This window comes from Delphinapterus leucas, chromosome 8, assembly GCF_059928025.1.
Source record: "Delphinapterus leucas isolate spDelLeu-1000000601 "Yukka" chromosome 8, BTC_Dleu_Yukka2, whole genome shotgun sequence".
NCBI lineage: Eukaryota > Metazoa > Chordata > Mammalia > Artiodactyla > Monodontidae > Delphinapterus > Delphinapterus leucas.
Genome location: NC_143136.1, coordinates 74564846 through 74580132, shown reverse-complemented (window position 1 = coordinate 74580132; position 15287 = coordinate 74564846). Strand labels below are relative to the sequence as shown.

Sequence of the window (15287 nt, the reverse complement as noted above, 5' to 3'; positions counted from 1 at the left end):
AAGATCTGGTACTTGTCTTATAAAAATATACAGCTTGGAAGAGGAAATAGACAAGTAAACTGCTTACATGAGTATGGAGTGTTAGGTCCTATGGAGAAATATTCAAGGGTGCTGTTGAAGCAAGAGGCAAGACTTTTAAATTGGAGAAACAGTTAGGGATGGTCATGGAGGAAGCAGCAGTTGGAGTGTGTGTCTTGAAGAATTAATAGAAATTAAGTAGACAAAAGGTGTGTATGGGCTTGTGTGTGTGTGTGTGTGTTGGGGGGGGGGTATGTGAGCTGTGGAGGGAGTATTCTAGTAGAAGAAAAAAGACACAGATGCCCAAAACAGGTGATGCATTGGAGGATCTGCAAGAATTTCAGTAATCGTGGATGGAGGGATGTATGTCAGAAAGGAGTGTTGGGAGATGAGAGCTGTAGAAAGCCAGAAACATCATGAAAGATCTTCTAGAGAACGTTTTCAAGTATGAATTTTTTTTTGTGGTACGTGGGCCTCTCACTGTTGTGGCCTCTCCCGTTGTGGAGCACAGGCTCCTGATGCTCAGACTCAGCGGCCATGGCTCACGGGCCCAGCTGCTCCGCGGCATGTGGGATCCTCCCGGACTGGGGCACGAACCCATGTCCCCTGCATCGGCAGGCGGACTCTCAACCACTGCGCCACCAGGGAAGCCCTACAAGTATGAATTTTGCCCTAAAATGTTATAATGCAACAGATAGCTGTTGATCAGGGGGATGCCATCCTCAGGCCTGGATCCTAGAAAATAACTGGCAGGACTGTGTGGAGAGGCTGGCAGAGGCCAGTCCTGAGATGGCAGAACCATTAAGGATGTGATTCCAGTAATCCAGGAGAACGAAATGAGGGCTGTAGTGCATACTAGGGAGAATTGACATCAGGAAATAAATCTATGACTAATCAGTTAACAATTAACCTTGACTTTACCTGAAGGGTTTAAGAAAAATACATGGTAAGAAATAGATTATTTTGGTCCTCCCAGGGACCTGGCCACACTTGACAGTAAAGATCAAAATCCTAATTCTGCATTTCTACACCTAACAAATATTCCCACAATTTCTGTGACATTAAATTCAGCGGATGTTTCCAGGAGAGTTAAATATAGTATTCTGTTTGGTTTGTTTGTTTGTTTCTTGGATAGAGAGCAGAGTAATTGTGATGCTTTGACCTCTTTCTAGATGTTGGGTATGTTTTTATCATTCTGGAGTCATTTTGATACTATCTAAATTCAGTTTTGCAAAAACTCCCTGGAAAAGGATAAAATTTAGTTCAGGAAGGAGACTCACATCCATCAGATTAATTGAAATGGTCAATATATTTATTGTTTAGAACCAGCTACACATTCTGCAGTGAGCTATAGGGGAGTGGATATGGATGTGAGAAAGGACCTGTGTTAAAAATTATAGAAAGAGAAAGAGCTTATTTTGTTAAAACCAATGGCTATGACTGTCACACACAAAAGTGGATCTGAACATACTTTTATTTTATTTATTTTACTTGAAATACTCAGTTGAATCACAGAGCCGGTGCTTCTCAGATTGTGGTGCCAGGATCCGTAGCTTCAGCCTCACTTGGGAACCTGTTAGAAAAGCACATTCTGAAATTCCATTTCAGACTTACTGAAACAGAAACTCTGTGGGGCAGGAGAGGTAGTAATCTGGGTTTTAGCAAGCCTGAGAGGAGGTTCTGATGCACAACAAAGTTTCAAAACCACCATGATTGAGCTATTACCATCGTGATTAAGAGCGTGGACTCCAGAATCAGACAGATCTCCAAATTCTGGCTCTGCCACTAAACAGATGTGATCTTGGGCAAGTTATTTAACGTCTCTAAACTTTAGTTTCCTCATTTTAAAAATGGGAATAAACGTATTTCCTACTGCATAGGGTAGCTGTAGAGACCCAATGAGATGATGCATTCATTGACTCATTCATTCATTGATTCTGTACTTAACTCATTGGGCATATGTGTCCTCCCAGGCACTCTCTCAGTCACTGGAGGGTTAATGGTGACTAAAAGAGACAAAGTCTTTACCTGGGAGACAGGGAGATACACATTCCAATGCGTTACATGTTGTGGCGACTCAGCATCATGTTTATCTAGTGCACCAAAATTTCTCAGTAAATGTTATTTGTGATGAGTATTAGCTAATTGTTCCTTTGAATTGGAATTCAAAAGCAATGCCATTTTCAATTTACTCAATTCAGCTTTTCCAAACATTGTTAAGATCAATGTATGTCTGGCTGGAGCAGCATTTAAAAAAAATAAAACAGACCAGAAAACGCCCTGACTCTTAAAACAGAAAAAACTGGGGGACTGTAATTTATGAAAATAAAACTACCACAGAACCTAAAGACAACATTTCACCCTAATGAAAATGGAGCTAAACTTAAGAGCTGCTGTTTAGGCCATTTTGAAGTGTTAGGTTTGTAAAGGATTTAGAACGCCCTGAAGTTTCTGTCCTATTGCCTGCTGAACACATTAAAAAAATGGACTGTTCCATTATTAAATGATGCTTGAAAGCTCTCTGTGTTTGATGGAGGGGAGCAATCTTCTGGGTGTCCAGGAAAAGCTGTTACAACTTTTTTAACAGCCTCACATCTGGTGATGGAGGCCTAGTCATTTAAATAAAAAAAAGGGCAGAGAAAACGCTGAGAGGCAGTTTGATCTAACTCAACCTTTTCAAATGACTACACTAATTTTAAACATATGAATTTAACTGTATGTTTGCTCCTCTATAAACAGGGCGAACAAACAGTATATCATTTTTACACTTGAACTGTATTATGATTTTAATGCAGGCTCAGGTGAGGTGAGGTCAGAAGATACAATTAAATGGATCTGGTACCAGCTGGAGATTAGGCTCTCTTTAACCATGCTTGGGTGATTCATCCATCAACAACTCATGTACAGCTCCATAAAAATTGATATCTGTTTAAAAATAGGTATTAAAATACAGTGTACTTTTAAAAATTAGAGACAAAAATATTGTGTAGTTGCCAGCAGGTAGTTTATTTAATATTCATGTGCAATATGAAACAGAAAGATTCCTGTTCGTGGAATAAATATCTATTAGGATAAATTCTCCCTAGTTGCTGATATAAATATATAGAGCTTCTGTGCTTGGTCAAGTCCTTGGAAACAAATATGGAAACAAACTTTTAAATCATTTACAACCCCCCAGCATGTGGAATAATGACATATAATTACCTCACTTGTTAACTGGCTCTGTCTGTTCCTCAAGGATTTATTTCAATGTTGTTCTTTCATGAAAAAAAGGAAACAAATGCCAAGTAAATGGATTTACTAAGAGGAAATACAAAATCTTGGTGGTTTTATATATTCTACTGTGGACTATGAAAGGTAGACTTCAGTCTTGTGATTGAATTTGGTTCCTAAAAGATGTAAATTCAAATATTTGTATTTTCAGCATCTAAAGCCAACTTGGAGCTCTAAGTAAAGGGCAATCATTTGTCTACTAATATGCAAATCAAAAACTTAAACAAATGAGCATTAAAAAGTAATATTTGATTAACCATTCGTTGAAAGAAAAGTAATTCTGCCTGTCTAATCCAGTAATTTTTATAGTTTAGTGATATGCTTGTCAATAATGAACAAATTGCCCTAATATATTACTGCAATGCTTCATTTTCATTAAGACATCTGCCAACTTTTCAAAAAACCTTTTCCAGTTGGGACTTGACTTATAATTGTAGAGTCCCTTGGGGGACTTTCAATATTATTCTAATCAACTTTATCTACAATACACAATATGGATGATTACATCGCAATGCAATTTCTGAAGTTACCTTCTCACATTAGTCATTTGCAAAAAGAGAAGACACTGCCGATGACTCCAGAACGTATTTTAGAACAGAAACTTACTGCAGCAATGGAGCAAAGAATATTTTTCATCATTTGAATGCATCACAACATGAATATGTATAGTACAGATATGCTTATATAATTTACAACCACACTTCAAGCTTTATGGCCTATAACATTTATATGTTATTTTTATGCAATCGGATGATAATGGATTTTACAGCCACAAGATTGAAAAGTTGAAAAGTTCTCCAAGATGCTCTTGCTGTGTGTGGACCTCTGTGGTAATGCCATAGTCTTTTTTTCTATTTTCTTTTTAATAATAAGAGGAGGTGTATCATAGTTGTAGGGAAAGCTGGAAAAATAAAAATGCTCTGTCTCACTCAAATTGAATCAAGACTCCAAAAGTCATTCAACTAGTCTTTATCCATAACAAGTGTAATATCTTGCTCCCACCTTTACTCTTCATTTTCAAACTTCTCTTGACCCAGGTGGGGAAGAGTTATGCTACTTATTGAGGAGCCATCCCCAAACCTTCCCCCCAAATCTTCATCATCACGGTCTTCCCCATGGTCATCTAATCTGTCTTTGAGAGTATAAAGCCTACTCCTAATATCAGAGAAGTCTATTTTCAGTTTAACAGTGAGTATTCAGGGACATTGAAGAGGAGATAAACAGGTCTTATAAATATTTGAAATGTATAGAAAGAAAAGGAAAACAGAATGACAAGTAATAAACCTTCTGATGAAGAGCAAGTCAGTGGTAATACCAGGAAGGCCTAGTGTTTTTGGATTTGTTGCTTGTTTTTACCAAGTTTTCTTACTCTTTGTTTTTAAAGCAGTAGCAAGGAGTAGCAAAAATGAACCCCAATTCTCAGAATTCGACATCCAAGGCTCTTTCCTGTTTTTAATGTATTTATAAATTGTTTCAACCAGTCATTTTAAAGTATATTTTTTTAAACTTTTAATCTTACTATTAGGTTGACTGAATTAAAATAAACAGCATACCAACCAAAATAGGTATGAATTCATCGTTTAAAGTTAATAAACCTGTCATTAACAAATAGTTATTAAGTGCTTACCAAACACAAGGTAATTTCCTAGAACATATATGAAGAGAAATTTAAAACACTACCTAGGAGACATAAAAGAAGGCTTGAAAACCTGGAGAGACATGTATTCTTTGTAGGTAAAAGGATTCAGTATTTTAAAGCTTTCTGTTCTATTTAAATTAATTTTGTTCTCTTCACAATAATCCTGATCAAAATATTACCAAGGCTTTTCATCAATTTGAAAAATGAGCTTACCTGGAAAAATAAGCTAAGGATACCTGGAGTAAGTATTCCAAGCTGGGAGAATGGGTGTGGCCAAATTTATGGGCAGCAATTTGGAAAGGATGTTCAGGAGATGATAAGTATATAGATTTTTAAAAATTTTTATTTAATTTATTGTTTTATACAGCAGGTTCTTATTAGTTACCCATTTTATACATACTAGTGTACATATGTCAATCCCATTCTCCCAATTCATCACACCACCACCACCACCCCCGTGCCGCCACTTTCCCCCCTTGGTGTCCATATGTTTGTCCTCTACATCTGTGTCTCAATTTCTGCTCTGCAAACCGGTTCATCTGTACCATTTTTCTAGGTTCCACATATATGCGTTAATATACGATATTTGTTTTTCTCTTTCTGACTTACTTCACTCTGTATGACAGTCTCTAGATCCATCCATGTCTCTACAAATGACCCAATTTCGTTTCTTTTTATAGCTGAGTAATATTCCATTGTACATACGTACCACATCTTCTTTATCCATTCGTCTGTTGGTGGGCATTTAGGTTGCTTCCATGACCTGGCTATTGTAAATGGTGCTGCAGTGAACATTGGGGTGCATGTGTCTTCTTGAACTATGGTTTTCTCTGGGTATATGCCCAGTAGTGGGATTGCTGGGTCATATGGTAATTCTATTTTTAGTTTTTTAAGGAACATCCATACTGTTCTCCATAGTGGCTGTATCAATTTACATTCCGAGCAACAGTGCAAAAGGGTTCCCTTTTCTCCACACCCTCTCCAGCATTTGTTATTTGTAGATTTTCTGATGATGCCCATTCTAACTGGTGTGAGGTGAAACCTCGTTGTAGTTTTCATTTGCATTTCTCTAATAGTTAGTGATGTTGAGCAGCTTTTCATGTGCTTCTTGGCCATCTGTATGTCTTCTTTGGAGAAATGTCTATTTAGGTCTTCTGCCCATTTTTAATTGGGTTATTTGTTTTTTAAATATTGAGCTGCGTGAGCAGTTTATATATCTTGGGAGATTAATCCTTTGTCCATTGATTCGTTTGCAAATATTTTCTCCTATTCTGAGGGTTGTCTTTTTGTCTTGTTTGTAGTTTCCTTTGCCTTGCAAATGCTTTTAAGTTTCATTAGGTCCCATTTGCTTATTTTTGTTTTTATTTCCATTACTTAGGAGTTGGATCAAAAAAGATCTTGCTGTGATTTATGTCAAAGAGTGTTCTTCCTATGTTTTCCTCTAAGGGTTTTAAAGAGTCCAGTCTTACATTTAGGTCTCTAATCCATTTTGAGTTTCTTTTTTATTTATTTTTAAATTTTTTTGTGGTACGCGGGCCTCTCACTGTTGTGGCCTCTCCCATTGCAGAGCACAGACTCCAGACGCGCAGGCTCAGCGTCCATGGTTCACAGGCCTAGCTGCTCCACGGCATGTGGGATCCCCCCGGACCAGGGCACGAACCTGTGTCCCCTGCATCGGCAGGCAGACTTTTAACCACTGCGCCACCAGGTAAGCCCCTTGACTTTATTTTGTGTATGGTGTTAGGGAGTGTTCTAATTTCATTCATTTACATGTAGCTGTCCAGTTTTCCCAGCACCACTTATTGAAGAGACTGTCTTTTTTCCATTGAATACCCTTGCCTCCTTTGTCATAGATAGTTGACCATAGGTGCATGGGTTTATCTCTTGGCTTTCTATCCTGTTCCATTGATCTATATTTCTGTTTTTGTGCCAGTACCATACTGTCTTGATTACTGTAGCTTTGTAGTATAGACTGAAGTCAGTCAGCCTGACTCCTCCAACTCCGTTTTTCTTTCTCAAGATTGCTTTGGCTATTCGGGGTCTTTTGTGTCTCCATACAAATTTTAAGATTTTCTAGTTCTGTAGAAAATGCCATTGGTAGTTTGATAGGGATTGCACTGAATCTGTAAATGGCTTTCAGTAGTCTAGTCATTTTCACAAGGTTGATTCTTCCAATCCAAGAACTAGGTATATCTCTCCATCTGTTTGTATCATCTTTAATTTCTTTCATCAGTGTCTTATACTTTTCTGCATACAGGTCTTTTGTCTCCCTAGGTAGGTCTATTCCTAGGTATTTTATTCTTTTTGTTGCAATGGTAAATGGGAGTGTTTCCTTAATTTCCCTTTCAGATTTTTCGTCATTAGTGTATAGGAATGCAAGAGATTTCTGTGCATCAATTTTGTATCCTGCAACTTTACCACATTCATTGATTAGCTCTAGTAGTTTTCTGGTGGCATCTTTAGGATTCTCTATGTATAGTATCATGTCTTCTGCAAACAGTGACAGTTTTAATTCTTCTTTTCCAATTTGTATTCCTTTTATTTCTTTTTCTTCTCTAGTTGCCGTGGCTAAGACTTCCAAAACTATGTTGAATAATAGTGATGAGAGTGGACCTCCTTGTTTTGTTCCTGATCTTAGAGGAGATACTTTCAGTTTTTCACCATTGAGAATGGTGGGTTTGTCGTATATGGCCTTTATTATGTTGATGTAGTTTCTCTCTATGCCCACTTTCTGGAGAATTTTTATCATAAATGGGTGTTGACCATTTTCGAAAGCTTTTTCTGCATCTATTGAGGTGATCATATGGTTTTTATTCTTCAATTTGTTAATATGGTGTATCACATTGATTGATTTGCGTATATTGAAGAATCCTTGCATCCCTGGGATAAATCCCACTTGATCATGGTGTATGATCCTTTTAATGTGTTGTTGGATTCTGTTTCCTAGTATTTTGTTGAGGATTTTTGCATCTATATTCATCAGCGATATTGGTCTGTAATTTTCTTTTTTTGTAGTATCTTCGTGTGGTTTTGGTGTCAGGGTGATGGTGGCCTCGTAGAATGAGTTTGGGAGTGTTCCTTCCTCTGCAGTTTTTTGGAAGAGTTTGTGGTGGTTGGGTGTTAGCTCTTCTCTAAATGTTTGATAGAATTCACCTGTGAAGCCATCTGGTCCTGGACTTTTGTTTGTTGGAAGATTTTTAATCACAGTTTCAATTTCATTACTTGTGATTTATCTGTTCATATTTTCTATTTCTTTCTGGTTCAGTCTTGGAAGGTTAAACCTTTCTAAGAACTTATCCATTTCTTCCAGGTTGTCCATTTTATTGGCATAGAGTTGGTGTAGTAATTTCTTAAGATGGTTTGTATTTCTGCGGTGTCTGTTGTAACTTCTCCTGTTTCATTTCTAATTTTATTGATTTGAGTCATCTCCTTTTTCTTGATGAGTCTGGCTAATGGTTTATCAGTTTTGTTTATCTTCTCAAAGAACCATCTTTTAGTTTTATTGATCTTTGCTATTGTTTTCTTTGTTTCTATTTCATTTATTTCTGCTCTGATCTTTATGATTTCTTTCCTTCTGCTAACTTTGGGTTTTGTTTGTTCTTCTTTCTCTAGTTCCTTTAGGTATAAGGTTAGACTATTTATTTGAGATTTTTCTTGTTTCTTGAGGTAGGCTTGTATTGCTATAAACTTCCCTCTTGAAATGCTTTTGCTGCATCCCACAGGTTTTGGATCATCGTATTTTCGTTGTCATTTGTCTCTAGGTATTTGATTTCCTCTTTGATTTCTTCAGTGATCTCTTGGTTATTTAGTAACATATTGTTTAGCCTCCATGTGTTTGTGTTTTTTATGTGTTTTTCCCTGTAATTGATTTGTAATATCATAGCGTTGTGGTCAGAAAAGATGTTTGATATCATTTCAATTTTCTTAAATTTACCGAGGCTTGATTTGTGACCCAAGAGGTGATCTATACTGGAGAATGTTCCGTGTGTACTTGAGAAGAAAGTGTAATCTGCTGTTTTTGGATGGAATGATCTATAAATATCAATTAAATCTTTCTGGTCTATTGTGTCATTTAAAGCTTGTGTTTCCTTAATAATTTTCTGTTTGGATGATCTGTCCATTGGTGTAAGTGAGGTGTTAAAGTCCCCAACTATTATTGTGTTACTGTCGATTTCGTCTTTTATAGCTGTTAGCAGTTGCCTTATGTATTGAGGTGCTCCTATGTTGGGTGCATATATATTTATAATTGTTATATCTTCTTCCTGGATTGATCTCTTGATCATTATATAGTGTCCTTCCTCGTCTCTTGTAAGATTCTTTATTTTAAAGTCTATTTTATCTGATATGAGTATTGCTGCTGCAGCTTTCTTTTTATTTCCATTTGCATGGAATATATTTTTCCATCCCCTCACTTTCAGTCTGTATGTGTCCCTAAGTCTGAAGTGGGTCTCTTGTAGACAGCATGTATATGTGTCTTGTTTTTGTATCCATTCAGTGAGCCTGTGTCTTTTGCTTGGAGCATTTAATCCATTCACATTTAAGGTAATTATCTATATGTATGTTCCTATTATCATTTTCTTAATTGTTATGGGTTTGTTTTCATAGGTCCTTTCCTTCTTTTGCGTTTCCTACTTAGAGAAGTTCCTTTAGCATTTGTGTAGAGCTTGTTTGGTGGTGCTGAATTCTCTTAGCTTTTGCTTGTCTGTAAAGCTTTTGATTTCTCCATCAAATCTGAATGAGATCTTTGCCGGGTAGAGTAATCTTGGTTGTAGGTTCTTCCCTTTCATCACTTTACATATGTCATGTCACTGCCTGTTGCCTTGTAGAGTTTCTGCTGAGAAATCAGCTGTTAACCTTATGGAAGTTCCATTGTATGTTATTAGTCGTTTTTCCCTTGTTGCTTTCAATAATTTTTCTTTGTCTTTAATTTTTGTCAATTTGATTACTATGTGTCTCGGCATGTTTCTCCTTGGGTTTATCCTGCCTGGGACTCTCTGCACTTCCTGGACTTGGGTGGCTATTTTCTTTCCCATGTTAGGGAAGTTTTTGACTATAATCTCTTCAAATACTTTCTCGCATCCTTTCTCTCTCTCTTCTCCTTCTGGGACCCCTATAATGCGAATGTTGTTGCATTTAATGTTATCCCAAGGGTCTCTTAGGCTCTCCACATTTCTTTTCAATCTTTTTTCTGTTCCACAACAGTGAATTCCACCATTCTGTGTTCCAGGTCGCTTATCCGTTCTTCTGCCTCAGTTATTCTGCTACTGATTTCTAGTGTATTTTTCATTTCAATTATAGTAGTGTTCATCTCTGTTTGTTTGTTCTTTAATTCTTCTAGGTCTTTGTTAAACATTTCTTGTATCTTCTCAACCTTTGCCTGCATTCATTTTCCGAGGTCCTGGATCATCTTCACTATCATTATTCTGAATTATTTTTTCTGGAAGGTTGCCTATTGCAACTTCATTTAGTTGTTTTTCTGGGGTTTTATCTTGTTCCTTCATCTGGTACATAGCCCTCTGACTTTTCATGTTATCTGTCTTTCTGTGAATGTGGTTTTTGTTCCACAGGCTGCAGGATTGTAGTTCTTCTTGCTTCTGCTGTCTGCCCTCTGTGGATGAAGCTATCTAAGACGCTTGTGCAAGTTTCCTGATGGGAGGGACTGGTGGTGGATAGAGCTGGCTGTTGCTTTGGTGGGCAGAGCTCAGTCAAACTTTAATCCTCTTGTTTGCTAATGGGTGGGGCTGGGTTCCCTCCCTCTTGGCTGTTTGGCCTGAGGCGACCCAACACTGGAGCCTACCTGGGCTCTTTGGTGGGACTAATGGGAGACTCTGGGAGGGCTCATGCCAAGGAGTACTTCCCAGAACTTCTGCTGCCAGTGTCCCTGTCCTCACGATGATACACAACCACCCCCGGCTCTGCAGGAGACCCTCCAACACTAGCAGGTAGGTCTGGTTCAGTCTCCTATGGGGTCACTGCTCCTTCCCCTGGGCCCCAATGTGCACACTACATTGTATGTGCACTCCAAGAGTGGAGTCTCTGTTTCCCCCAGTGCTGTCGAAGTCCTGCAGTCAAATCCCGCTAGCCTTCAAAGTCTGATTCTCTAGGAATTCCTCCTCCCGTTGCCGGCCCCCAGGTTCAGAAGCCTGACATGGGGCTCAGAACCTTCACTCCAGTGGGTGCACTTCTGTGGTATAAGTGTTCTCCAGTTTGTGTGTCACCCACGCAGCAGTTATGGGATTTGATTTTATTGTGATTGCACCCCTCCTGCCATCTTATTGTGGCTTCTCCTTTTTCTTTGGATGTGGGGTATCTTTTCTGGTGAGTTCCAGTGTCTTCCTGTCAATGATTGTTCAGCAGTTATTTGTGATTCCAGTGCTCTTGCAAGAGGGAATGAGAGCACGTCCTTCTACTCCACCATTTTGAACCAATCTCTCTTTAACATCTTATTGGAATATAATTGCTTTACAATGGTGTGTTAGTTTCTGCTTTTGATAAGTAGATAGATTTGATGAAACCCCGAGTTCATATAGAACAGTGGAGGATTAGATTGTAAAGACAGAGGGGACGTGGATGGGGAAGAACTTTTGATTCTGAGCTAAGTATGGGAATTTCTTCTAAAAGGAAATGATTGAAGGATTTTGAACCAGGGAATTACACTTGGAAAGAGCTACATAAGTGCAGCCTAGCAGTAGTGTACATGATGGATTGGAAGGGGAAGAGACTCTAGGCAGGCAGAATAGTTAGAAGGCTATTGAAATAATCTGTGCATGAAATGGTAAAGACCCAGAATAAAATCCTATAATTTATAAATGTAGGACCTTCAAATTATCTAGTGCAGTGGCTTTCAAGTTTTTTTTTTTAACCATGAGCCATAGTTCAGAAATGTTTTACATATACACATACTTATAAAAAAATGTTTAACAGAACAATATTTATCCTTGATACTTATGATGACATTTGACATTTTTTGGCTCCGTTCTTTTTACATTTTAGAAATGCTGATGGGAACACATTATATTTATTTTAAGATTTTCTAACAGGTTGTGACTTGCTGTTTGAAAAACATGGATCAGGTGCAACCCCTTTAGTTTTCGGAAGAGAAACTAAGATAGAAAGAAACCAAGAGACTTGCTCTGGTCCCACTGCTCATAATTAGAGACCAGTTCCATGAATGTCCATTGCACCACACTAAGGTTAGGATGGGACTGTGGTAGAAATAGACCTGAGAGTAATTTTACAGGAGAAATAAACAAAACAAACTGGGAAAAATCAAAGTCAACGGCAGTTTTATTCTTGGTTAATTGGGTGAACTGATTTGCCATAAAATACAGGTGTCTGAAGAAGGACTATCCTGGGATAAAATTATGAGTTCACATTGAGGTTCAGCGGGCAGAGGGATAGACACACTGCCTAGCAGGCAGAGAGAGCTGTAAGACTAAGTATTCAAATGAAAAAAATCTTGTCAGTCATCTATTTGGGAATGACTAGATGGCATTTGACCTAATAAGTATATATTGAATACCTCTCCTATTCATGGCCATGTTATAGATACTGGAGATTCAAAGATGAGCAAAATCAGGTCCCTGTACTTGAGAAGCTCTTATTCAAAAGTTTGTTGATAGTATCATACTTCCTTGGAATTAGTCACTCTTGTTGCTAAAAATTCAGTAAAATTCATTTTAAAAACTTTAAAATTCATTTTAAAAACCTTAAGATTTTTTAATCTTCTACAGTTTGATCCAATAACTTTACGCCTGCCTTTACATCAACTTGCACTGTTTTTTTCAGCAATAATGCATTTGTGTGTGTGTTTGTGTGTGTGTGTGTGTGTGTGTGTGTGTGAAGTGTCTTTCCTTTTGACATCCACCAATATTCCTTAAGGTGGCAAGTTGCTTCTTACCAGATTACATCGGAAAAGAAACAGCTTCTGACAGGGAAATGAGCAGCTGGGTGGCAGCCTACAGCAACTCTGTTATTTTGCACTGATATAGCATTTTAATATAAATGGCTGAAATGCAACCTGAAAATAGTTATTCATCACAAACAACCACAAAGCTGGTTAACATTTAAGCTGTTATGTTTGTGGGTTGATTTCTTTCTAGGTGCTTCCCTTCCTTTAATGATAATGACGGTGATTTTCACACTGCCCATTGGAGGGAGGAAGAAGAGGTAGTGAAACCAGGGCTCAAACATTGTAGCGTTGAGAAAAATCTGCAGCAGTACCTGAGGAGAGTCCAGGATCCCTAATACCCAATCCATTTGATCTTTTTTTCTGTTTTACCCAGATAACTTAGAGTTTTACCCTTAGGGAAAATGAAACAGAGAAACTGTTTGGCCATCATGGAGTCAGAATTTAAATCATTGGCACCGCTTACATATAATTCCTGTTCTGGGTTTTATTCCAGGTTCAGAAGGTCTTAATACTCTGAACTCTTTAAGTTTGTATGATCTTTGAATCTATAAAGTCAACATACTGCTTCCTAACATATCAATTTTACAGACTTTTGGAGAAATTTTCTAGCCATCTCTCTCTGCTCTCCTAAGAGATCCTTGACTGTGCCTTTTCTCACACTACTCCATGGGTCAGTCTTATGAACTATCATGTTAAAGGAACATTTCAAGTTCCTTGAAAGTACACATTAAAGTACACATCTCACCCTTGCTACTCAGCATACCTAACAAAAATGGGCATCCCAAATAATTTGATAGCATGAGATGGAGGGTTATGCCACAGGAAAAGAAGAGAGAAGTAGGAGAGACACGTATAGTTAACAGCAAAGCAGGGTATTTCGAAACTGCTATTTTGATGAGATTGCATGATGCAATTTGTGTGTGTGTGTGTGTGTGTGTAGATATGAGCAACAAATATTTTAACCATTCATCCCATACCTGGGAATTACTTCATCTTTGATGAGGTGAGACTCAGTGAAAGATGAGACTAGAGATCGGATAAGGGTTCTAGTGAGGTTCAAAGATATGGGGAAATGATCTCATATCAACAGTACTTCATTTTTTAAAAAATAACTTTTATAACTGAGCTTTTCAGGTTGCATCAAAATTTCATACATCAAAAGAGACTAAATAAAATAGATGTGCCAAAGTATCTTTTGTGTCAAAATGGTTGACTTAAAGAAGCTTGTAACCTGATGTAGTAGAGTGGTTCACCCTCAGGGGACATTTGGCACAGTCTGGAGACATTTTAGATTGTCACAGCTTGGAAGGAGTTTGTTTGCTACTGGTGTCTAGTAGGTAGAGACTGGGAATGCTGTCAAACACCCTCCCATGCAGAGGAAAGATCCCTCCCCTGCCCTGTACCACAACAGAGTGTCAATAGGTGAGGAAACACAGAATTAGACTGATAAAGGTGAGAGAACTGGGAGATTGGCTGATGAGAGAGTATAAGTGTGAAAACAGAAGAGAGAACAACATAGATAGATTTTCTCCCAAAGGCTTCTTTTATACTTATTTTAGTTTTCCATACATGATAAACAATTCATCTTGCCTCAATAAGTCTCTCATTGAATTCTTGCCCACCACCTGACTCTGATCTTGACCTCGTGAGTCCACTTCTGGGAATTTATCTTATGGAAATAATCCAAAAGAAAGACACGGTCATAGGCATGTTCTTTGCCGTGTTATTTATAACCTAAAATCTAACCCTACTGAAAGATAAATTGATCTAGAGGTCATAATGTAGCATGCAAGAGAAACTGTAGATTTTGCTATCAGAACTAAAATTCAGAAGAGTGGTTGAAGCAGGTAATATAAATTTGAAGAATTAATGTTACCCTAAGATTCAATGTATCTATATCTCTAAATGAACTTTAATCTGCTCTGATTTCTTACCTATCTGGTTGGCAGAAAACTGAACCTAAGTTATTATTGAGGCTCCCCAAGCCCACATTCAATGTGGTCATAAAAGAATCTTGAGCATGTTTGAGGCTGGAAAATGGGAGAAACTAGGCTCTTAATTTGAGAGGGTCTGTGTCTTCAGTGTTGCTTCTTTTGCTTTTTCTATTATGTGATACTGCTTTTGAGCCTTGGTACCCAGAACACAAATGCACTCAGAGATGCTCTCTCAGCCTTCATCCTCTCTACCCATTGTGGGCCTTGGAGGGGTGCCATATGGAACCAGGGACTGAGTCTAGCCACCCCCACTTGCTTTGAGGTGCTTCAGCTTCCTTCTGGTCAGTCCTGTTCCATCTGCCTTTTCTCTCAAAAAATGTCTTCTTTGTGAGCAGGAAACACCAAAGCTACTGTTCCCCATTTCTCTTGAAGTCAAAGAAGATATTTAGAAGCACAATAAAGCATTTCCCTGGATTTGGAAGTAAAAAAATGAGAATCACAATTATCAGTT

At 38.0% G+C, this 15287-nt stretch overlaps 1 long non-coding RNA gene across 1 annotated transcript in view; it reads left to right on the top strand.

The window, feature by feature from the left end:
• The first annotated feature begins 10165 nt into the window (after positions 1 to 10165).
• Positions 10166 to 15287, top strand: part of LOC111172769 (uncharacterized) — a 57458-nt gene continuing 52336 nt past the window's right edge. Inside the window, exon 1 of the long non-coding RNA XR_002644020.2 lies at positions 10166 to 10872. This is a non-coding gene — a long non-coding RNA (uncharacterized LOC111172769). The remainder of the gene's footprint in view (positions 10873 to 15287) is intronic.